Genomic DNA, 26,240 nt, shown 5'->3' with positions numbered 1-26,240 from the left:
AACACTGTGATCAGGTTTGTATTTTGGAAACATCCCGACTACAATCAGGAGGCGGGATTGAAAAGGATCACGACCAGAGAAGGGGAGACCGCTGCAGACACTCCGACAGATCATGGCAGTTCAGCTTCAGAGAGAGGTAGGGAAGATGGAGAGAAATGGATGTTTTCAAGAGATGCTGAGGTAGTAAGTTAGAACAACTCTGTGTTTGTGTAGTGGGAGTGGGAGGGAGGAGGAGTCAAGGCATCAAGACCAGGTGACTGAGGCAGATACTAGTGCCATTCTTTGAAAAAGAGAAAAGAAAAGGAAAAGCTGCCCTGGGGACCATCTAAACCACCAGTGATAAATCACTTAATCAATGTAGATATAAATACATCACAGAAATTATCAAAAGTAATATCTAGATATTAAAATTCCAGCCAAGGTTTGTAGTTTGAATGTTGAGAATACATTTTGGTGGTTTGAATCAGTCTCTATGTAACAGCAGTTCACAATGAAGGCTCTCAAGTGTAGAAGAAAAATTAAATTATTAATAATTTTGGTGTCAACAAAATTACTTTGCCTGAAGATTAAAGGACTCCCAAACATCATAAAGATTAAATATTAAAGTAGTTATTTCAAAATCTTAATAGACGAGGCAATATCTGGTTTTTAAATTGGCACTTTAAAAATCAATTTAAAAAACATAACATCAGTGAAACTTGATCAGACTAATATTTTGGAACTCTCACTAAAGAAATTAACATTGTGCTACATAACAGACAACTTAAGTATTAAAAATATTTAAATATTTAACAAATGAATATATAACTTTCTCACGTTATACTTTCTTAATAACAAGTTCATGTTCACTGTGAGCACGGGTTTTAGAAAAAACTAGTTTTCTAAAAAGCTACTTTCATACATATTCCATTTGCTGAATCTCAAACTTTTGAATATCATGAAAAAGTCAACATATGAACTTGCATAGTAAGAACCTTTTATTCATTCAAGTACTAACTCAATATCCATGCTACTTACTGTGATTTAATTATGACATCTGCCCCTTTTCCAGAATATTTATTTATGAATTATTTTTTGTGTGATCCCAAGGCACATTATTAATGCATATCATAGGACAGATTAGTGATAAAGTAACTGTGGTCATGAAATATCATAACATAGTCAATTTTTGTCTTTAATTCCTCATGTTGCTTGATTATGGATTTTTTTAAATTAGGCTTGAGTATTGCTTTATTATTTTTGATGAAAGGTTAGAAATTATAGTATTACAATAATCAATTTTTTAATACAACATAATGTAATTTGTAGCAGTTCTTGAAATTTCCATTTGGCTGTAAAATATGTTCTCCTGTAATAATTAAGTATGTAATGAATGTAAGGGCTAAAGAACAGTCGCTGTATAACATTAACAAGAAGTAATTTACATTACTGAGGGGAAGTAAGAAGTTTTTAACATAACATAATTAGAATCCACTGGACCCCTTTTCTATTAGTCTTGTAAGGAAAGGTCTCCGATACAAATTTTTCAATATATAGTTATTAAATAAATCCAGCGCTTTCCTTCCCCACTGTAGTATAAGTGTTTAAGAATACATAAAATTCTCAAGGCACTTTACTTTCAGGTTTACATGACTAATTATCAGGGTGGCTATTTATAACTGTTGTAGCTTTAATAATTTATAGCTAATTTTCAATAATTATCTCCGACAGCTTAACTCTAAACATGAATGCACACTCCAGGAAAGTCTGCAAATAAATATTGCTTAGCATTTACCATTTGGAGTGCTAAAATTTAATAAAGACGTCAAAGACTTGAAAGAGCTCTAAGAGGTCTAGAAAGGAACTAACATTTAGTAAATATTTCCATGAAGAAAGATAGCCAGATTCTGAATGAATTTCTCCCCAAGTAATTAAAAAGTGATTGATAAAAGTAATAAGTATTTGAAATTGTATTGAAATTGTTGACCATCTGTGTCATCCGTACCATGACAGAGCAGGGAAAACAGCTAAAAGCTCATTACAATAAGTAATGTTCAATGAGGGCTTGCAATATGCTAGGCTCTGTTCTAAGCACTTTATTATGGATTATCTTAATCAGTCTTACAACTAGCCTATCAAATGGGTACTATTATGGTGCCCATTTGAGAGATGGGGAACATGAGCCATTTTATGAGCAGTTTTCCCAGATTGTCTCCAGAGCTGGTCTCCAGAAGGCCATGCCTACTTGACCTTGAAGGCTGTTTGCTCTTCAGCCCCTCTGCTTTCTTCTTTCCAGGTAGGATAGAGTGGCATTTAACAACATAGGCAGCAAGCTCTCCCAGTTCTCCTGTAGCTCTTTTAAATACATAGCATGTTTCATGGTTGTTAAGAAATGTTGGGAATAGGCTAAATATGACTCTGTGGCTTCCTTCCAAGTCTGATCCACCTGTATCAAGAACCTTAACACTAACTTGTATGCTCTTGCCTTTAGAAGTCAATAGTAACAAAGGAAGACTGGCAATCAATAGGATGCAATGAGAAAAGTATAGCCACTTTTTTTTCCAAAGTTTTTATTCTGCTCTAAGCACCTGATGCCTAGAGCCTCTGACTGTCCAGTAACACCTTTCCACAACTGGATACAGGGACCCTGATTCCTGAGATCCAGAAGAAGGAGGCCCTCTTTTGCAGAAATCTGTCTAGTCTTAAGAAATATGAAGGGTTCCTCTAGCTTCACGACTGTTATTTTTTCTTTTTGTCCTTAGAGGATGTTTACTAAATTTTGGAGTCAAAAAGCTGAAACAGCCTACCAGGTTGTTATCTGCTTAACAACTCCAATTCTGGGTAAAAATGCCTTTCTAGACATCCCTAAGAAGTGTGTCCCAGCCTACGTGTAAATCTTCCAGGAACAGGAGCCCCATCAGCTTATAGAGAGGACCACTGGAACTTGGCGTAGCTCTAAGTATTAGACTCCTTATTCTGGGCCAAAACTCTGCCTCCCTGTTGTTTCCAACCTTTGCACCCCGGCAAATTCCTCTTTTATGATCAACCCCTCAACTTTGAAGACAGCAATCAAATCTCATTTTAGTCTCAAATGTTCCAACTAATCCTCTTCCTTCAAACATTTCTCATTTGGCATGAATACCCAGACCTGCTACCAATTCTGTCAACCTATTCTGTCAGTGACCTCCCTAAAATGTGTTCTATCCACTGAACTGCTTGTAATGCCACAGACATCATTAATGAAAGTCAAGTAGAGTGGAGGAAATATCCTCTCACAGTCTGGACATAATGCTTGCATGGATGCAACCTAAGGTTGTATTAGATTTTGAGGCAGACGAATCACACAAGCCAGGCATTGAGCTCATAAAGTGTTTACGACAAATTCATGTTAACGCACTGACAGTTACTTTATTACCTATGTGATGTACATTATCAGTAATCTCAGCATTCTCCAGGTCTACAGCCAAAGCTCTGTAAATGGCCCGATTCGCCTCTGTATAAAATCAATAGCTAACATAGACTGAGATCTTACTCTCTGCAGGAGCTATGCCAACCACTTATGCACCTGATGCCCTGCAGTCCCCACAGGATAGGAACTCTCTCATCATATCTTTTCTTCACATGAAAAAAAGGAGGCATAGAGAGAGTAAATGAGTTTTCCAAGGTCAGAATGTTAGGAAATGGCAAAGCCAGGATTTAAGCCCAGTTGTGCCAAAGCCCCAGAGATTCCGCTAATCTTGTCCTGCCTGTATCACACCCATGTTGTCCAAAAACAGGTTCTGTTTTGCAGCTGCAGCTGCTAGTTTTCTCCTTTCTCATTAAGTTACAGTGCAGAGCCCTCTGGATCCATTTGGAGGTCTGCCAAGTTCTTCTCAGCTCCGTTAGGAATTGTGAAAATAGCAGAAAACTAACCTGGGTTAGACTGAGCCACTACTATAGAATGAACATCTCAAACTGTTTACTACGCAGTTAATCCAGGTAAAATTAAATGCAATAAAGTATAAACACTACAGAGAGAGATGCAAGTAAATTAATGCCCATTTCTCAGTCCACAAAAGCTCTTATCCAGCTGCCTAACACAGTCTCCATGATGAAATCTTCTGGATTTCTCCTCTTTTCTCTCTGTTCATGTTTTGCTAAGCCTCTCTTCTGCACTTGTCATTTGCTAGCGTGCCCTAGAACATTTACACCTTAGTACTGGGCCTTGGTCACTATCTGTACAAAATTAGAAGTCTTTACATATGCAATTGTAAGTGCATTGTATTTATCAATGATGCTGTTAGGTACGCTTTCCTTCCCTCCCATGTGCTCTGCAATACGGACCTGACACTACTTTCTACTCTTTCTGGGGACTTGAATCTCTGGTTTGTGAAGCTGTGGCTCTGCTCTTGGTGTGGGTGGGGGTGGGGGTGATCCCATTCAATTGCTTTTGAGGTCTGTCCCATCTCTTGACAAGGAGGGAAATTATGTTAACTTCTTCCATTTGGTAAAGAGAACATCTTAAAACTTGGATGCCAGCTAAGACAGATTTCCCCATTAGGCAAAAAGTCAATGCCATGATATTTCCTATGGATTAAAACTCAACATCTTGGCTGATTTCTATAGATCAGAGGTTTGAGAGCTTAACCACGTATGCCCAGTGCCCATGTGGGCTACCTATACCACAGTAGGTTATATATACTATGCAATGATAATGGTATTTTCTTATTCTCTCCCTATACCCTCCCCTTCTCCTGACAAACTACATAGATTATGTGCTAAAAGTCATAGAATACATGGCATAAAATCAATAGGACATTAGACTGTGCAGTGGGCAATTATATCTTTGGGCAGATGAGCATGAAATCCTCCCTTCTTTTAGTAATAACAAACTTGTTCTTTTAGGAAATTATCTCTCCTCCATTGGATATATAGGGGTGAGATCCCTAACTGAGGAACACAACTGGCATTAACCATGGGGAGAAAGGGAAAGTGGGTATGACCATATGATCCAATCAGATGTCCCTCCAGGAACTTGACCCCTGACCCCTGTTCATTCTAGCAGCAGTACTCTCCTGGACCCAAAGAGGAGTTCCTGTTCCGTGGATTCCTGAAGCACCCTCAGACCTTTCCCTGCTCTGAATTTAATTTTCCAGTGTTCCTGTTGCTCCATAGCTTTCCAACAAATGGAAATGAAATTTCACTCCGTGTCAATTCCTGTCGCTTGCATCCAGATAACCTTGATGAGACACATCTCCATAGTGCCACCTCTTATGGACATTGCCTGAGTCTTAAATAAGTTCAACAGACTAGGTGATGTCTTCATCTGTGGGAAGACAAAATGAAAGCTAAACTAAACATTTTTATCAGCTTTAGCATTTTTCCCAGTTGAAACTAAATGTCATGTGAAATTTACTAGCTGCTCCCATAGGGCTTGCCTTAAGTAGCTCACTATTTTGTGTTTTGCATCTATTTATGCAGCACACCCACCACTTAGTGATCCTCTTGGGAAAGGACGCTTCCCTTCTTTGATTTACACTCTCTTGTGAAAGCCACCCATATTTGAATTCTGAGCAGTTGTTTATTTGTCCTTCATTCTGGAAAAGAAAGGGTGGCATGAGGGGAAAAAAAAAGTTTATAGCACATTCCACTGTAAGTAGCAGGGAGGTTAAAAAGTCCTTACTTGGGCCCTGACTGGTGTGTCTCAGTTGGTTGGGCATCACCCACAAAATGAAAGGTCACTGGTTCAAGTCCCGGTTCTTTCTCCCTCCCTTCCCTTCTCTCTAAAACAGAAAAATAAACTTTTTTTTAAGATCCTTAATAGGAACACTAATAGAGAATGGGTGGAAGGTAAAAAGATCTTACTACCACTTGTTTCAATTCACCTCAAACAGCCTAAAGCTATTAAGCATCTCCAGGCAGGTTGAATTTTTTTTTTCTATCAAGACAACCATTGCCTAGCTCTGAAGCCCAAACAAACCTCTGTAAACGGCCTTCTAGTGGTTTTCTTACTGCCATTTACCTCTGAACTTGTATAGACTTCACCCTAAATGAAATAAGAACTTCCATGCTATGTCTTCACCAGAGGCCAGGGGCCCCTGAGACTGGCGAAAGTGAGAATTTAGCCAGCACTGCACACTTTATTTGGCCTGTGTCAGAATGTTTATATTCATTCAACACCATTTCCTTCTTGTCAGAGAAGTGTCAAAGCCAAGAATTCATTTTGTTAATTCAGGGTGATCTATTTTTCATCTTCTTCCACACACCTGAAACACCCCCTGTCAGTTTATATCTCTGCCACCACATGTAGGGAACTCTTGCCATTTATAGACGGCAAGGAAGCCATATCTGTGGTCTTATAAAATAAGCCTCATTTTTTCCCCACTTGAATATTTTTCTGCTTCACTCATGTAACTTTGGCAGAAATATAGCATAAGAGTATTGCAATATAATAAGGTAATTAATAACACTTGGGGCCAATAAGCGATGTAATACGATGATATGCTTCTTTCCCCTATAACACATTGAGTTGTAGAATATGAACTATGGTTGTCTTTATCTTTATATCACCAAAGAAGCCCATAAAGACAAAGAATGACAGCATCTGAAAAAGAATTTGCATTTCCAAACCTACCTGTCATTTCAAATGGCAGAAGGAACATAGAATCAGACTAGAATGGAAGCCAGCAGACAGAGAAAGGAATTGGGAGGAAAAGCTGATGGCCCTTATTTCTTTAAAAGAATGGTTTTAATATTCTGTGGTCTCATGTTCATTACAAAGGAAATTAGACCAATATGCCTTCACACACTGAAAAGGAAGGAGGAGGGAAAGGGGGACTTGGGGGTGGAAGTGACTGGAAATGAAATCTGGAAAGATATATCACATTCTCTGAAATAGAGGCTATAAACACAGGCTTCTGAACTGCAATGATTTCTGAGCAGCCAGTGCTGTTAGCACATGAACTGCAATGATTAGTGTAGGTATTTACTTACGCCTCATTTTTTAACAGTTTTGGCCTATGATACTTTCCATTTTAAAGAACTGGAATGAAGTCTGAGGTTGGAACACATCAAAAGACACGGATACATTGTGTATCCTTCACCGTCATGTCATTAAAAATTATAGAGACCAGAAACTGCTCATTCTTTTCTCCAAGATAGCTACTATTACAACTAAAATCTGCAAACAAATTTTTAAAAATAGGCCAGATTCTTATAGCAAAAGAGGCTATATTTAGTGGGAATTTGAGCTCTGTGTATCAAAATGCCTCTCATTTCTTTCAAAGAAAATAAGAAACATCACATATGGAAGAGCTGGATATATTTTGGTGAACATATGGTGCTTCTTGGAAAAATAAGCATCTCTTACCCCTGCTCATTCCTTTCTAATGAGCATCCCCCGTTTATACGCATACCATGGTCATCTAATCACTTCTTTTTTTATTTTTCAATGTGCATAGCATTTATTTTAGAACTTATAATCTAATTATTGTGGTAAGGCTAACTCAATATTCTGTGTCAAAATGTGCACTACACTGAACAGAAATGATGTATTTGTATTTTACAGCTTGGCCTCCTTTAACTATTTAGTAGCTAAACCTATTGTAAAAAGTTCATTTTAATAATTCTTTGCATTTTATATTTTTTCTTCAATCAGTTGTCACTTTTTTCACACTCTGATTACTCCACAAAGTTAAAGTTATTTCTAGATGTAATTTTTCACCTAATAAAATACAAAATGTGTAATATAGCATCCTAACTTTAAAGATACATAAAAATGCCTGAACTAGACTGCATAGCCCAATAGTAAAAGGCTGACTTTGAAGTTGAACCAAACAAACATCCAATTCAAGCTCTGTCACTTACTAGAGCTATGTGACCAGTGACTAAACTTCTTCAAGCCTTTGTTCAGTAATAATTAAAATAGGCAAGATAACGCTAAAATCATAAGGTACTGTAAAGTGTCAGTGAGAAAATGGAGGTGCACGTTTAATACAGTGCTACGCACAGAGAAAGCGACCGGGAAACGGCAATAGCGGTGGTGGTATGGTATCATGGAAGGAGTGGAGTCCTACCTCAGGACACCTGGTTCAGTTCCTGGCCCCACCATTGACTAGGAATGCAGACTTAGTCTTCTCGTGTGCAACGTGAAAGAGGATGTACTTGATGATGTCTGTAAGGAGGGGTGTGGGACTAGATGATGACCAGTCTCTCCTGAGACTGGCATTCTTTGGCTTTTTTATAAATATTGATTATACTCTCACACATTGTTTTGTGCTCTCTCCTTTACCTGGACACTCTACCCTGGGCTCTATACAGGGCAAGCTCCTCCACTGTTTGGAAGCCTCAGTTCAGTGCTACCTCTGAGAGGCTTTTCTTGACTCTACTCTGTGTGAAGTAGCAGCCTTTCCTCCTCATCATCACCCACTCACTCTCCATTTCATAGCCCTATCATTTCCCTTATCATGTTTATCATTTTCCTCCTCCCATTAAGTTATTAGCTTCATGAGAGAAGGTACCCTTTCTGTTTAGTTAGCATTTTATTGCCAGTGCTAACAACAGTGCCTGGCAATAAATAGTCAGTCTCAGGGAGTCTTCAGGGTAAGGCCAGCACAGTTCATCAGGCCCAAGTAGACCAAGATTTGACTGTGTGAACAGCAGGCTCTGCACCGGGCAGGCATGCAAGGAAAAAACGGTCCCCATCCTAGAGCCTCACTACTCAGTTTGTCTTGGGTTCTGCCCAGACCTCCTGGAAAGCCAGAGCCCGCAGGGTGGGGCCACCAGGAGTTCCACCACTGACCAGCTGCGTGACCACTGTGAGACTGCCACTTGTCCCAGCCCACAGACCTCCCTCTGTATTATGGAGAAGTAACAGTAAGCCCCCCCAGCGATTCTCTATAGGCATAACTGAGATCATGCAAGAGTCAGTGGCACGATAATCACTCAATAGAAATCAAGTGTGTGATATCATTTAAAATAAAATTCCACCTGATATCAAGTAAGATGAGAGCTGAGTTACAGCCAATTCATGAAAGCTAATCATATCTTGAAACCAGAGAACTCCACTGTGTTCTACTTGAAAGTTAAATGTATTTAAATACCAATGTTCATTGGCCCTTTCCAAAAAAAATTCCCGGACTCCTGTAAAAGTAAATGTCTTTGAATAAGTTAGTATATATTATATTTTATATCCTAACTGAAGGAGGAGTTGGTTTATTTCTTTCACAAAGTAATATATTTACATTTTGAAAGTCATACTAGATCACCTATAGGAACATGGCATTTTGAAAAGTTGTTGAAAGTTCTAGTACATTTATTTTCTGTGCAAAGGTAAAAGGTTCAGTTTTAGAAAAGACACTACAATTTCATTCCAAATTTTATCAAGTTATCTGAGCTTAAATGTTTCAAAAGAAAATAGTCCCATTTCTTTGCTCTGAAAACTCTGGAGTTGTGTTGTTTTTACTAAACAAAACCTAAAGCCAATTGATACACAGGCCATTCTCTGTTGTTAAAACATCAGATATGGAATGGCGTTATTGCATGACCTTGTCGGAGCCTGTAGTGAATGCTGGGAGGGGGAAGGAAAATCCTGCAAGGCCATAGCTATAGGGCATCACCAGACATGTGTGGTCCTGTGAATGAGCCATGTCAGTACATTAAGAGCCAAGTACTTTTCTTGTCAGAGGACAAGTTAATGGTGGAGAAGGCTTTATATTTCCTCTGTTGTTTCTGAAAAGAAATAGGAAGTATGCTATTTAGATTCCAAGACAACTAAAATAGAGGCATTTTGTGGCAGATGGGATTTTTATGAGCTGTTTGTCACCATATACCAGTCTTGTTAAGAAGCAATCGTTTTCTGCTTCATTACACTAAGATAGCTCTGTTTAGGGTTCCACTCAGCTGTGAAATGATTTTAAAACTTCTATAAGGAGTAGAAATGAGATTTTTTTACATATATATAATAAAAGACTGTTGACAAAAGTATACTAAAACACAAAAAAAGTGGTCAGATGCACTATTTTTTTATGTTGGGGAAACAGAGATATGCCGAATCTCATACTTATGCTTAATCTACTCATTTATGCCAATAGAGAAAACTACACAATATTTTTATGTTTTTGTCGAAAAAAGATAAGAGTTAACATAGTCTTCATGGCATATATCATATAAATAGAAAGGGATGAGTACTTGAGTGAGGAGCAATTTCAGCTTAAAATACATAAAAGGAAAAACGAATTTGGTAAATGCAAGAAATACGTTTTTTTAATGGCTTTACTTTTCTCAAAACCAATCTACTATTGGTTTTCATATTTGACCATGTTTTTAATGAATCGGCTCTGGGGCCAAAGGGAACATAAACTTCTTATTTTAAACATTATAAACTTATCATGTCACATCCCTGGCTGTATTCCTCATTCACTGTAATTAATTCAAGGGGAGGCAGGAGAGATTGGACCAAGTCCTGGCCTAGCCAGTTACTTATGTGACTTTAGGTACATTAATTAACCTTTCTGAACCTCATTCTCCTCATCTATAAAAACATGGTTAGTAACACAAAACCTTTGTGGTTTTGATCATCTAATGTCCCAATAATGCTGCACAACCATGAATTCTCAGTAGCAGACAATAATAAACATCTATTTAGCTCATGAGTTTGTGGGGCTCGGTTGATTCAGGCTGAGCTCAGGCACTAAGCTGTACCTGCAGTGTGGCTGTCCTACTCATGTCTGCAGGTTGGTTCTGCCAGGGCTGGCTGATCTTGGGTAGCCTCCACTTACATAATTGGGGCAATTCGACCCTGCCCTGTGCATCTTCCGTCCTCCGGCCAGCTCGCTTGTGCTCATTCTCATGACAAGGCAAAGATGTTAAGACAGAACAAACCCACTCACGCAAGATTTTTTAAACTGCTTGCTTGCATCACATTTGCAACTGGCCAAAGCCAAGTCATACGGTCCAGTCAGGTGGAAAGGTACTACAAGTTGCATGCAAAAAGTGAGGATCATTATTACGCAGAAGCAAGCTCACACAAGTTCATGTGTACTAGTAGAGATTCTCCTCAAAGTTCTGATAGTTCTGGGTAGTTGTAATTATGTAAATCTAGCACATTTAAAATTTAAATATTCTTACAGTAAATCTTTTTTAAAGCAAATTATTAACTTAATTTCTAGTTTTGTAAAACCAGATTTTGATATGTGACAACTTTAAAATGAGATAAATCTATAATTCAGCTTGTTGAGGTGTGTAATCTTCTGAGTTTGCAAATATCAACAGTCATAATTCAGTGAGACATGCATCCTCATGCCTTGGACTAAGCAAAGGCAGTTTTACATGTTTAAGGAAGGGCAGGGATGGTGGCCTGGTGTTCTGCTTCCTCAATCCCACTCCATTTAGGGACTCTCAAGTGCTTGAGAAAACTTTACAAACATTCCTGCTTCTGTGCCTCACACACCTGAAACCAATTCCCATAGCAGGAGTTAACCTCTCTCTGAATCCTACACCTTCTTTTTTTTTTTAACTGGTTTCCTTATTACTTTTAAGGCTCTATTTTCAATTATTTAAAAAAAAAGCAAGGCTTTTATCAAAACCAAAACTCTTCTTTTTTTTTTTAACAAGTCTATTCTCTACTAGGCACAAAGCAAACATTTTTTAATGCCTGTCAGTTTGGGGGTTAGGTGCCTGGCTGACCTGCTGAAATAAGTTGTGTATATGTGTATCATATCCTTAAAATTAAAACAGAAACATTCATATAACTCAAAACACTAAACAATGCAATTCAATATTTTAATTTATTGAAACAAACATGTTCGGAAAGCTAACCTATGTTAGGAAGCCTTATAAAGGAGGAAATGTCAGTGAAGCAAAGGGTACCAAGGTGGCAGTGGGAAAGAATAGACAAAAAGCATCACATATTATAAAGGCAGAAGATAGCTCGACGGTCTGGAAACCCCTTCTTTTGTACTCATTGCCTTAGGACCACCATTTCAGACACCTAAGGGTACTGCTATAGGAAAAATAAATGTCACTAAGCCTTCCTGTATTATATGTATTGCAATCTTTAATGAAATTAACTCTAACTAGTTTTTACATGAAACAAATTTTAATCTTCAGAATCAGACCGGCTTAAAACCTCTATCTGCTACCATGGCAAATGATGCCTTTGTGGGCTGACCTCGATTTTTGAATGTTGCCTTAAAAAAATCATTATGGGAAGGAGAAGACCTGAAGGAATTCTTTCCAACATATTAATAGCTCTCACCAAGACAATTAGGTCATTGCTGAATCAAGTCAAAAACACTTCCGTGTCTAGAATAAACTGAATTTTTAAAGGATTTTTCAGTTGTACATTTTGTAGAACATGTACAAATGAAAACCATGACTCATCGTTAGAGAGTGGGCTCTTTTGGACCTTCCAGAGATTCCGATGGCCAGAGACAAGTTCTATATTAATGCATCTCTACTAAGCACTTTCATGTGGGAAATGACATGGCCATGGATGTTTTGGAAAGCAATTCAAATGACAAGGTAGATATAATGAGGTTTTGAACTAGGGCAGTATCCACAGGAATGGCAAAAAGGGAATGAGTCAAGGAACCTTGAAGAGGCTAAATGAATGTGGTTTCTTGACTAACTGGATGCAGGAAGTAAGGAGGTGGCAATGTAAGTTCTAGACTGGGCGAATAAAAGGGAAGATAATATCATGAAGTATAAGATACAGTACAAAAAAAAAAAAAAGAAGGATCAGACTTAAGGAAGGAAATTCATTCCATGTGGACATGTTGAGTTTTTAGAATTTTTAGGCCATACAACAAACAATTAGAAAAGCACATCTGAAGTTTGAGAGAACAATTCTGAAGAATATAACTGGGGGTCATACATATGATGCTATAAAGTTCAACACAGGGAAGATCCTCTGAGGAAAAATGTGGGGAAGAAAGCTTAGAACAAAAGTATGGAAATGGTTAAATGCAATGAGCAGGAAGGAGATAAGCCATTCGTTCGTTCATTCATTCATTCAATAAACAATTTGAATTAAGCAACGCTTCCCTTCTACTTTGTGGAAAGAATTTGGTGGCCAAATGGGTGAATAAGGAATGGATGCTACAAAGTTTTTGTCCTGCTGCAAGAATGGTATAAAATGAAGAGGAGGGGCTGCTCTTCCAAACAGCTAAATGCAAGTGGCCCAAATGGGCGCAGCCAGTCTTGCAGAAGCTATGTCAGACGTCTCTGGACGGGGCTGATGAGAAACAACTTCAAGCACAAGGGTGAGGAAGGGGGTGTTGTTGGCACCTGCCCCACCCTGCCTCACTGTCAGTACTCTACCACCGCATCTCACCCTCTTCTCTCATTCCAGGTTCTTCTTCCAATGGCCAACAAAGCTTAAATCAAAACATCAGGAGTCTTTCAGGAAAAGGGGAGTATTTACATATGGGGACAGTAAAATCATTCAAAATACAGGACTAAATCTTCATGCAGTAAATGTACTCATAAAACACACTTAAACACACACTTCTGGAAATGCGTTCATGGCTTCCTTCTTGGCCTAATGGACGTTTCCCAACTTTTGACACAGCACCATCTCCTCCTGATATAGTCCTCTTGTCTTTCTCTTCCATCACTGTGACTTAATTCTGACACATCTCGTTGCTTATGTTTCTCTGTTTATCTGAATGGTCATCGCCAGATAAGCGGTACTGTGCTTGCCTCTCCATTCTTGTCTTGCTTCTGCTCTTGTTCCTCTTTCCACACCTCTGTTGACCCTAAAAAGCACACAAGGTTGTAGTGCACCATTAACAGACAGGAAACCTATGCAAATCAGCCATCCAAGTCTGTCAGGAGAGGTGTTCCTTTTCTACCAGCTGTAAGGAGAGTAGTTAATGTCGATATAAATCCTTGCATTAAGAATTCAGAGTGCCATTGCAGCCCAAGCCAAGGGAACTCCAAAAATACATTAGAAATAAGCAGCCTTCAGAGAATCATATTGCTCTGAAGGCACATAATTTCCTGAAGTAGAATCTTCATTTTATGAGTTCAAACATACATTCTCATTTTTGCCAATTGTTGAGTAGTATTGGATCAGAATAACTACTTTAAGTAAACATTTATAATGTTTCCATTATTTTCTGTGTGAAGAGCTGTTCTGATTCAAATATATGCCCTGTAACTTTGCAAATCATTATTTTTATCATTGATGCAATTGTGCTTTTACTCCAAAAGCTCATTGATGCTTTTGGTATTTTTCTTGCCATCAAAGTATTTGCAACGTCCATCTAATCCTTCTTCCCTCTGTAGGTATTTAGAAAAGAATACCAATATGTTGTTTCTTGTGCCAAGAATACTTCAATGGTGAAAAAACTAATGGCATATTTAATGACCCTATAATTGTTATCAGCATATCTTGATATAATGGCAAATGTCTGAGAAAGCTCAAGTCTTGAGGGAAAAAAGTGAGGTCATCCACAGGGGATAGATATATATAGTGATTATTATTGGGTTCATGTTTTCAATTTAATCACTCCCTATGACCCATTTGCCCTTAGGATATGACTGTTGGAACAAAATTATTTCACTTATATGCTTTGAATGGGAACTGTAATTCTAGTCATCAGCTCTTTGTGTTACAAAAGACTACACCTCCTACCAATCATTCATGAGATTTAGCAATGCATAATAATTCAAATGAAATTTCTCTTGTAAGGTGATGGAGCATATAACCATTCCATAATAAACTATATTTTGGGGGTACATAATACAATTGTTCCATCATTTGCCATTCCTGGAAGTAAAACATAGATTAATTTTAAAACATCTTGCTCTATGTATTTTATTCAACATTACCTAGTAACACATCCTTTTGTTTTCTCAATAGGGATTCAAAAGTGTTACAACCCTGTGCCATATCTGAGATAGAACATTTTAATAATCTCCTTAGCCTCCCTTAAATCTCTCTGACACAGTGATTTTCAACCAGTGTGCCACAGAATGTTTAAAACATGCTATACCTGACTATTCAGTCAGGGGCACTGACCTCTTTTCTCTTAGATTGACAAATGAAAAAAAAATGACAACACAACAGTAGCCATCTAGTGTGAATATATTGAAATTTTATCTACTTTTTTGTCAGATCAGCAGAACATACATGTTTGGTGTGCCTCACAATTTTATTAATTAGTTTATGTGTGCCATGAGATAAGAAGTGTTGAAAATTGCTGCTCTAGTATGTTCCTCAGAATTATTCTTTACCACAAGCCAAATTAAATAAGTTCTCAAAAAAAGTCTAGATAATCTTCTATTCCTCTATTTACTTTTTTCCTATAAAGCAAAGTCCGGAGGACTAGGGCTAAGTAAAACAGCACATCTTTGAAAAGGCTGTTGCCCCAGCTTATCCTCCAGAATTAGAGCACCTTTCTGTTTGTTCTGTGTCTAAAAGCCAAGCAGGATACTGAGTCCCTAAAAGCAAGACCATCTTTTTGTCATGACAGCCACATGGCAGCCTCTTCGTCCAGCATCATGGCCAGTTCACCTCCAACCTCTACATTTACCAGCAACACATGCAAGAAGACACTCTAGGAAAATGTACTTTGTGGCCTAGAACTTGAGCTTGCCTCCTTCCAGCCCCGATGAACTGGGCCAGGCATCCTGTGGGCCTCAACTCTCTCTAGCCTTTGACACAGTTCTGGATGACAGCCAGCTTTCCCCTGCCTCCATCTGGGCCCTGCTGTGGTTCTGCTCCTTCCCCAGGGTACTTCCAGGTTAGAGAGATTCCTAGTACCAGCTTCCCAAGACAAAAACAAGCCAGAAATACAGATAAGCACATTCTTTTAACCCAGCCCTTAACCAGAGCAAGATCAAAATGTCCACTTCTTGCTTCCTTTCCTCACATGTCAATCCCCATCCCCACCCTAACCAGGCCTGGCTTGAGCTTCCTACTCTCTAATGACCTGTCAATGAGAAGTGTTTCCTGATGCAACTTATTACTATTTAATTTCACCATAACTGCTGTATGAAAGGAAAGAGAAGAAAATAGAAAGGAAAGAAGAAACCAAGAGAAGGAGGAAGGGAGGAAGGAGAAAGAAAAGGGAAGGAGGAAAGGGAAAAAGCCAAACATGCAGAAAGACATTGTTCTTTATCAGTTCTATCTATAACTCCTTTTTTTCTCCAGTATCTACATTTCTAACTTTCCACCTCGTCCCAGTTTAATGACCTGGTATGTGCCCTTGAGCATTTCACTTTGTCCCTGATTCTTCGCAGGTCAGATAAGGAGGCTGGAGAGGACAGTTGACCTGTCCCTAGAAATGAGATAACTATCCCCCTGGCTCAGCGGCCTCACATAAGACCAGCCCTCAACACCAAGCATCACTAACTGTTTATAGCTCTAACAGAGCAGCCTTTTCTGCCCCAGGTCTATGGTTAGTTTCTTTGCTCACTAAATTCTGACACATGAGAGGGAAACTAGGACAAATATGTTCAACACTTTTCAGCTATTTTCTTTTCATCAAAATAAAGGGGAAAATTTAAAAATGATAAAAGAGAAAGAACATTTGAAATAAAAAGAGCAACACTGAATTTCCAAGATACACTGGTTTTTCCAAAGTCTATATATTTATTAAAATTATACTTCAAGTGGATCCATTTTAGACTTTGAGAATTCCAGGAACAATTTGGCCAAGATTTATGCGAACTAAACTCAGCGAGAGTCACTGGGGATAGAAGCGGAAGAATCAGATACGCACTCCATCAGTCACAGTTCAACCCAGGAAGAACCAGTAGGGGTGTGTGTATGTGTGTGTGCTATGTGGCGTGATCTGTGTGTGTTACAAGAATTAGTTTACGCAATTGTGAGGGCTGGTTAAAGAAGTTTAAAGTCCATAGGCCTGACTTCAAAAAAGGGAGAAATGAGCAAGCTGTTACTCATAGGCACAAGCTGAAGCTCCTGTCAGGAAGAAAGATCATGAGCAGGCCAGAGACCCACAGGCACAAGTTGAAAGTTATTGTCTATAGGCAGTCAAGAATGGGAACTTATAAGCAGGCTGCAACCCCAAGGTGCAGGTGACAGAGAGAGCAGATATAGATGCAGCTGCTGTTAGAATCTGAGCTCAGGAAAAGCCTCTTTGGAAAGGCTCACCTGATCAAGTCAGACCCATCCAGGATAATTTCCCCTTTGATTAACTTAACCAATTAGGAACTTTAAACTTCAAGATTCTTTTATTGTAGCACCTAAGTTAGTGTCTGATTGAGTAACTAAGGACTATAGTTTAGCCCAGCCAAGTTGACACATCAGGAAGTCATCATGCCTGCTGTCCCCTAAAACTAGTTGGGAAACTCTGCTAGCCAACATCCAGTCACTACAAGAACACCTATGATATACAAAACCCTGTGCCGTGCACTAGAGGAAATTTACTATATTGCACAGAAACCTACAGAAAGTGAGGTACCAGCAGGAGCAAAAATATCTAATGAATAAAACAGAATTAATAACAAGCAGAGAAGGATTTAAAAATAAGATAAATACATAGTTTTAAAATTATATTAAGAACCAGTTGGAAAAACCGGCCTCTGTAAGAAAAAAATATGGAAAAGATATTCACATTGGTATAGTATCAAAGTCATATTAATATTGATGCATAATAATATTCTCAGAGTACAGACCGTGACTTAGTTCATTTTCCCAGTGAAGCTTTCTCAACTAATGAAAATTTATAAATACATAAAATATGTTAAAGAGAAAATTATACTTATAGGTTCCTGAAAGGAACCACTCTAATTCCAGACTATAAAAATTAAATTTCATCCTCAGTAGAACTGTATGTTATAAAAACAATGTGTCTGTCATTGTTGTTTTGGTTGTGCTCAAGAGAATGAAAGATAATGCAAAAATACATTACAAAAAAGACCTGAGGGAAAAAACAAAGTCATGATGATTCTGTATATATTTAGTTGTGAAAATTGTCACACTCATGAATGCTGAGCCCTGTGTTCAGTAGTATAACCAGCACAAACCTGTGCTTTTTGGAGTCTGGCCTGAGCACCATGGCGCCTCCAAAGTCTGTCTCTCACCTCTCAGCAGCTATTCATCATACTCACCCCTCTCCATATTTATTCACTTCTCTCTGCATCTCTCCCTCTCTCCCTGCCTCTGCCCTTGAATCTCTGTCTTCTCCTCTCCTCTCCTTTCTCAGACGGAGTTATCTGGCCTGTTTTTGGTCTCTGCCGTTCTCCTCCCCACTTCCCTCCACACACACTTCAATGAGCGCAACTGAGCCCCTGTCTCAGGCCAAGAGAACAAAGGACTTTTCCTCCATGGAACGTAAGGGGAACATACAATTGCGAATACTCATTACTTTAAATAATTTTTTCCTGACAGAACTGTAAATCTCCAATGCATTTGCAAGTAATGAATCAGAACTAGTTCTTTCATTTCTCAGATGCAAAAAAAAAAGTCAGAAAAAAGATAAATATATTCATCCCAGGTGTCATACTGAAATGAAGGGAAAAAAATGTTCTATTTGTTCATTTGCTGAACTGCTTTTAAGATTTTTATTTCTCTAGATAAAATACGAGGCATGTGGGACCAAACAAGATAAAGGGTTATTCTTTATGTGATTTTTTTTAAGTAATAGAAAAGAAATCTTTATGGTTGAAGATGGTTTTGAGACACACACATGCAAAAATACAGAGTTGATGCCCATCATTATTTGTGCCTGAGAGGGAAACTAGATTTTTATAGCTGACTCTCAGTTATTCCAGGAGCTGATGGGACAATTTGTGAATTAATCGGAATCTCTGCTTCTCTTTTTGCCCCGCACTGCAGGGCCCCTGGCCACCGTGCTGCGGGGTGGGGCTTCTCTGAGAAGGCGAACAGCGACCAGAGAAGTCATCAGTCCGGCAGTCCATTCGGCTCACTTGCTACTTGCTAAAAAGCTTAGTGTGAGGTGCTGAAAAAAATTATTAAAATTGGATGTATAGATTTGGGGGCATTTCAATTACCTCTGCTAGTCTCATTCACCTTATATTTCATGTTCAAGAGTAAGCTTCATATTCAAGCATGCAATTTAATCATCTACGTTCATTATCCAGCCTGAGTTAACTGACAAATGTAACCTTTTCAGTAATAGTACCAATAATATTTAGTATTATAATTTCAACATTATAAGTCAAGGGAATACGGTTTGATAAAAATTCCCAATATTTTTATTTTTGAGAAAATCACAGTGACCCATTCTACTTACTCACTCAAGGTTTTCTCTCAAGATTTTTATTTGTACTTCTTGAGATGAGGTACAAAATCTTCACTATTTATTTTAAATTTGTAGTTAAAAAAATATAAATGGTTGTCAAAAACTTAAGTGCTTGCCTTATTCAAACACAACATAATATGTCCATAGACATGAAATACCAAAAATGAAAAATCCTGAGAACTCAATTTAGAAAATGTAAAATGAAGAATTGATTAAAAATAAAGACTTTGAGAAAGGTGGCCACTCTTACTACCCCAATTCAACATACTACCATAAGTCCTAATTAGAGCAATCAGATAAGACAAAGAAACAAAATGTATCAGAATTGGAAAGAAAGAAGAAAAATTATCTCTATTTGCAGATCACATGATTTTATATATACAAAATTCTAAAGACTCAGCCAAAACACTGTTTGAGCCAATCAATGAATTCAGTAAAGTTGCAGTATACCAAATTAACATACAAAAATCAGTAGCGTTTCTATCCATCAACGACAAATTCACTGAAAAAGAAATCAATCCCATTTACAATGGCATCAAAACAACAAAATACTTAAGAATAAATTTAAGTAAGGAGATGGACTATTAAACTCCTAGAAGAAAACGGAGAAATAAAGCTTTTTGGCATGGCTCTTGGTAGTAATTTTTTGGATATGACACCAAAAGCACAAGCAACAAAATAAAAAATAAACAAGTGGAACTACATCAAACCAAAAAGCTTCTGCACAGCCCTTCACCATCAACAAAGTGAAAAGAAAACCTACAAAATGGAAAGTATGTATTTGTAAACCATATATCTAATAAAAAGTTAGTATTTAAAATATATAAATAATTCATACACCTCAATAGTAAAAGGAAATAACATAAAATTGGCAAAGGACCTGAACAGACATTTCTCCAAAGAAGATTTACAAAAAGCCTATATTTACATGAAAAGATGAACAACATCGCTATTCATTAGAGAAATGCAAATTAAAACTACAATGTGATATCACCTCATACCCACTAGAATGGCTATCATCAAAAAGATAAGAGATAACAAATGCTGGCTTGGATGTGGAGAAAGGGGAAGCCTGTACACTGGTGGTAGGATTGTAAATTGGTATAGCCACTGTGAAAATAGTATGGAAAAATCCTCAAAAATTCAAAATAGAGCTGCCATATGACCCAGCGTTTGCCATTTCCGGCAGTATAGCCAAAGGAAATGAAAACACTAACTGGAAAAGATATAGGCACCCCCATGTTCAGTGCAACATTATTGACAATAGCCAAGACATGGAAACAACCTCACTGTCCCTCAATGCATGAATGGGTAAAAAGTTGTGAGGTATATATATATGTAATTAAGCCTGTAAAAAAGGAGGAAATCTTACCATTTGCAAGAACATGGATGGACCCTGAAGGCACTGTATTAGTGAAGTAAGTCAGAGAAAGAAAAATACTACAGTATCCTACATCTATGAGGAATTTAAAAAAAAAAACAACAAAACTTTCACAGAAAAAAAGAGCTCAGATTTGTGGTTACTAACAGAAACAAAGGGTAAGAGGTAGTCAAAAGTTTCAAACTTTTAGTTTAAGGTAAGTACTGGGAATATAAAGTACAACATGATAACTAAAACTAACACTGCTGTACGCTATATAGGAAAGTTGTTAATAAGAATTTTCACCACAGGAAGAATTTTTTTCTTTTTTTCTTTCTTTTCATTGTATCTAATGAAAAGATAGGTGTTAGCTAAATCTATTGTAATTATTTCAATATATTTACAATATATGTAAATCAAACCATAATGCTGTATGCCTAAAACTTATACAATGATGTATGTCAGCTATTTCTTAATAAAATTGGAAAAAAATAGTCTTTGATAGATGTTTACATACAAAACATTGCATGTCAGAGCCATGTAGTGCAAAGCACTTTCCTTATAGAACTTGTCAATATACATCCAAGTTATATGTCACTCATGGATTTATGAATTCATTCAATAAGCATTTCTTGAGTACCAACACTTTGTTGGGCACTGTGCTCAATATGGAGGATACAAATATGAGATAAGATGTAATCCCTGAGCAAGAGTGTGAGAGGTCACAAACTGCAGGAACAGTTGTCAGTGAGGGTGAACAGTGTGTTTACAGAGGCTAAAGAAAATGCCCAAATTCCTCAGTAAAAGTGACTTGCTGAGTTACTTATGAAAGAAAGGGAACTAATGTGCCTACAGCTATGCCCTCTGTGTATGTGGACAGACTTTGGGCTTGTGTGAAACACTGAAGCAAATGGTGAGCCTTGTCCAGAAACAAGCTGAAGGGAATATTGAAAAACAGCTGCAGGAGATCTGCCTCAATTTTCTGCTTCCAGTAAAGGCAGAAGGAAATTTAGACCAATCCTCTGGTTTTGTCTTTTCTAGCTCACTGTTGAATCTTCCCACAAACCAGTTTGCTCTCAGTTACTGACTCAGACCACAAGAAGCAGGTGGTCTATCTGGGGCCTCAGCTCCACCATCTGGTGGGGATTTTTATGTTTCTTGTGGATTTCATCCAGCAGACCCAGCATCCACTGGTAAAAACAGAGCCTTAACATCTGAGTGACCCTGTTTTGACACTCTACTCCATAGTCTGCCCAATATCACTACCTTCTCCTATTTTGTCATTAAGTCATGTCTTCATTCAATAAATAAATATTTATTCAGCAATTAGTATGTGGCAAGTACCACACTGGTGCTGGGGACCGAGGGGGCCTGTAGTGCTCCCTGCCCTCACAGAGCATTCAGTCAGGTAGCATGTCTAGAACTAGAATCCCTATTCTCAGCTCTGAGTCTTTTGGCCTAGCTCTGAAACCATGCCCTTGCCAGTATTCTGCACTAGGAGGAGGATTGCTGGATCCTACCCAAATTTCTTCTCTCACATAGTTCGGGCCAGGCAATAATACGGAGTTGAAGAACATTATTGTTAAAAATGGTGTTATTTTTACGTTTAGCTACGGCGAAATCTGTATCACTAAACCAAGAGGATAATCTAAAACAAATCCCAATGTACATGGGATCCATGAGTCAAGTAGTTTGGTCAACATCTAAGTCGCCAAAACTGAGAAGAGTTTCCAATAGCAAATCAGGCTGATATGGGGCCAAAGCCAAGGGTCAAGACTAGCAGCCAGGGTCAGAGGAAAGGGAGAGAGTAAATCAGCATAGCTGAAAAGCCAGGTCCTACTCCTTACCAGCTTCATACCTCAGCTTCCCCATCTGTAAAAAGGAAACAGTAATTGCATTATCATGAGGACATTGTAAAGATTCAATGACAATGCATTTAAATTACGGTACCTGGCATCCCATGATCTCCTTAATAACTGTTAACTCTCACTATTCTTCTCTCGTTGCGGGGCGGGTGGGGGTCCAAAGAAACCAACAAAGAAGGCTTCTTAAGCTCAGTTTCATAAGAAAACAATGAGGTATAATAGATTCTCTTGATGGTAACATGACTGATGGGTAGTCAGAATCTTAAGGCAAAATGACACAAAGAGTTCTTTAATAAACTGTAAACTATTACTAGTGTTCATGGAGGGCAACATTGAAAAATAAGGAGCCCTGGCTAGTGTGGCTCAGTGGGTTGAGTGTCATCCCACAAACTAAAAGGTCACCCGTTCAATTGATGCTCAGGGCACATGCCTGGGTTGCAGGCCATGTCCCCAATTGGGGTCCTCTTGCACATCAATGTTTCTCTCTCTCCCTTTCTTCCTTCTTTCCCCTCTCTCTAAAAACAAATAAATAAAATCTTTTCTTCAAAAGGGGAGGAAGGAAGGGAGGAAGGAAGGAAGGAAGGAAGGAAGGAAGGAAGGAAGGAAGGAAAGAAGGAAGGAAGGAAGGAAGAAAAAGGGAAAGGGAAAGGAAGAAAAAGGAAGGAAAAGAAAGGAAAGGGGAAAGTAAGGAGAATGTGAAAGGGTCTAAGATATGAAGGAAGACCCTGATGGAGCAAGGCAAGAGGGGCTAGGAATGGGACACTCAACCAGCATCTCCCCCTGGGGACTCAGCTTTGGCCCTCCTGGAATGCAGTCGCTAATGGCTCATCTTCCTAATGCAAACCTTCTATTTTTAGCTGCCCAACATTTAAAGGGATCGATCTATTTTAAAACTTGAATAAGGCCAAGTTGTACTTTGAACTTTTTGCTTGGCCTAGTCTCCTATTTCTTGCTATATTCAGCTCCATAAAGAGTTTATCCTCCATGAAGAATTTTTAGGCACTTTGGTTTGCCCTGTAAATCTCTGGCTTTCATTTCCCCTTCAGTGACTTGCTCTGTTATGGATCCAAATTTGTAGCTCACAGACAAAATCTCCTTAGAAATGTCCTGTGAAGCAGCCTCCACAGGGCTTCCTGAGACTCAAGAGCTTTCATTTCCTCCCCTGTGGAGAGCTGCAATCATCCAGCATGGAGACCAGGAGGAGGGGAGATGGGGAGAAAGTTGCCTTTAGTTGTTAGAGCTCATGTTTTACAGTTTGCGCTCCTAGGTATGGCAATTTCTTAGCTCTTTTCTGGGGTTATGAAATAAATTTTGACTTCCCATCTTAATTGACATATAAACATAAATTTACTAGAAAATAAAGCATGTTCTAAGGGGCAGTTGAATTTTTACCTTATTCATGATACCTATTTATATTAGTTAAGGTGATTCAGTTCAACTGTGGTTTTGCAAATAGATGGAATCATTTCCAGAAAAGTCATAATAACAGATCAATGTCTTATTCTAGACTTATAAAAGCATAAGCCTCTTTTTAAATAACTACAGTTGCATGTCAGAAAATCTAAACAAATGTGTAGTTAAGAATGATTGTTATACCTTAGGGACTTAGTTTATACAAGACAGATTAGCAAGATATGAGCCTCATTATGCATGAAAGTCATTTGTTTTTCCATGAATCCAGCACAGCACAAGTTCTGGGGTTGCGATTCATAAAGAGAACGAATGTGAAGACTGAACGCTATTATGACATTAATCTTCATGAATATGGAAAGAAGTGAATTATTATCTTTCTCTTTATGAGGTGAAGAGAACTGTCACAACAAATTTGAATCTTGGTGTACAGTATATTAGAATGCGAAAGCTGGAGGGGCCCTAGAGTTAGTCTCACCTTTCTGCTTACCCAACAGAAACTGAGGATGTTTTTAAAAGATTTACCCATCTTTATGTGGTGAGTTAATGGCAAAAACAGTACAGTCCTTCGCACTCCCAAAATCGGGATCCTTTCAACCTACAAGAGAGGCAAATTTTCCCTGATTCCAGTTTTCTTTTCTTCTTTTCTTTTGTGTAAGTGTGCGGGGGGCGGGGGGGCGAGTATAAACTATTTATTAACAGACAAGGCCTACAGATTTATTTCTTCTTGGACACACACAGTGCGACCCTGGCGGCCCATGGTCTTGGTGTACTGGCTTCCCATGAAGACCCCAGAAGCGGCACAGCACTCTGTGGGCCCGAATTTTCTTCAGCCACTCCAGTTCTTCATGAAGCTTGTTGTCCAGAGCATTGGCCAGGACCTGGCTGTACCTCCATCCTTCACATCCTTCTCTCTGTTCAAGAACCAGTCTGGGATCTTGTCCTGGTGTGGATTCTGCATCATGGTGACCATGAGCTCCACTGCATCCTCTGTGAGCTCTCCTGCCCTCTTGGTGAGGTCGATGTCAGCTGCCCTCAACACCACTGGGCATATCTTTGCCCCGCACCTTTAACTGCAGTGATGGCAAAGGCTATCTTCCACCACCAACTGATGTTGGTGTTGAGTATTCGCAAACTGTGCTAGAACCTCTCAGGGGTCACTAGAGACATGGCGGCAGCCCCAGTAGTGCAGCTTAGCCTCCTATGAAAGGGGTAATTCCAGTTTTTCTAAACAATCGAGAGTCTTCTAGTGTGTGTCCTCTTTAACACACTACCTGGGATCCTAAACTAAATATAAGCAATCAATTGATTTTGACCTCTTTCTCTGAGCTAAACCACTTCTTGGTATTTTACTTGCACCTATATTTCTGCCATGTCAATGCCACTCAGGAAGAGCTCTGCTCTGTTACTGTTGCCTACAGTTATGAATCTGGGCATTTCTGTACAGATGTTCAGCACAATGACCTTAAAAGGAAAGTTTCCAGGCTATGCAGCTATGGCTATACCTTCACACATCTAACTCCTATGTTTTAAATTTTCACTGAAAATCCATTGGCATTTTATTATGCAAAAGGGACTGCAACTTCTGGGGCTGTTGTTAGAGCCCTTTTTGGAGAAGTAATATTTCCTAGCAATAAATTTAAAATACTTTTAAAAGTAAAATAGTCACTTCAACATGTCTTAGTGTCCTCTACACTGGAACTATCTCTAATTATAAATATGTATTCTATTAACTTCTGTCAAATATGTTAACTCACTTCAAGGATATACTAGCAGAAAGGCATTTGGAAATCAGAGTAGAAATAAAAAGACTTCCATTTAAGCATTTGTTTCCTCATCAGGGAACACAGGGAAGGAAGAATGGTATAATGAGAGCCCAGCCTGGCTCCCAAGTTTGACTTCACCACCTACTTATCACTGGTGTGGGCGTCAGCACATGTTTTAACCTCTGAGCCTCAGCTTCTATCTCCCTAGCAAAAATGAGTATAATTCTTCCTTCAAGAATAGATGTAAGAATTAAGCAAAATAACATAGTTGAAGCCCCTAGTTTATTATCTCTTCACCTACCTTCACCCTCCCTAATCTCTCTGCCTTGGTTCCTAATCTGGATAATCTATATTACAAGAGGATTGTAATGATTATTACAGGATGATGCACAATAAATATTTGGAGCATATGATACATTGCAAAAACCCTTCCATAGGAAAAAAGTTGCTAAAAAAATACATAACAAAAAGAACTCTTAAGAGTAAAGACACATGGAAGAGGCACAGGTAATAGAATTAATTGGTAACTGTGCAAGGTGAGAAGAAAAGAACTGGGAGATAGGACGGAGAATCTTCTGGCTTAGACAACTGAGTGACCAAAGGTATCTGGAACTGAGGTAGGCAAGACTGAGGGTAGGATGAGAAG

The 26,240-nt window shown here is 38.5% G+C and overlaps 1 pseudogene; it reads right to left on the bottom strand.

Moving 5' to 3' along the window:
- Positions 1-24,537: 24,537 nt before the first annotated feature.
- On the bottom strand, positions 24,538-25,050 carry LOC129075978 (40S ribosomal protein S18-like; annotated as a pseudogene).
- Between the last annotated feature and the right edge of the window lie 1,190 nt (positions 25,051-26,240).

This window comes from Pteronotus mesoamericanus, unplaced genomic scaffold (assembly GCF_021234165.1).
Source record: "Pteronotus mesoamericanus isolate MK-2021 breed Mesoamerican mustached bat unplaced genomic scaffold, CSHL_Meso_final contig_56, whole genome shotgun sequence".
NCBI classification, from domain to species: Eukaryota; Metazoa; Chordata; class Mammalia; order Chiroptera; family Mormoopidae; genus Pteronotus; species Pteronotus mesoamericanus.
The sequence above is the reverse complement of the archived record's forward strand: the minus strand, read 5'-3'. Positions and strand labels throughout refer to the sequence as shown.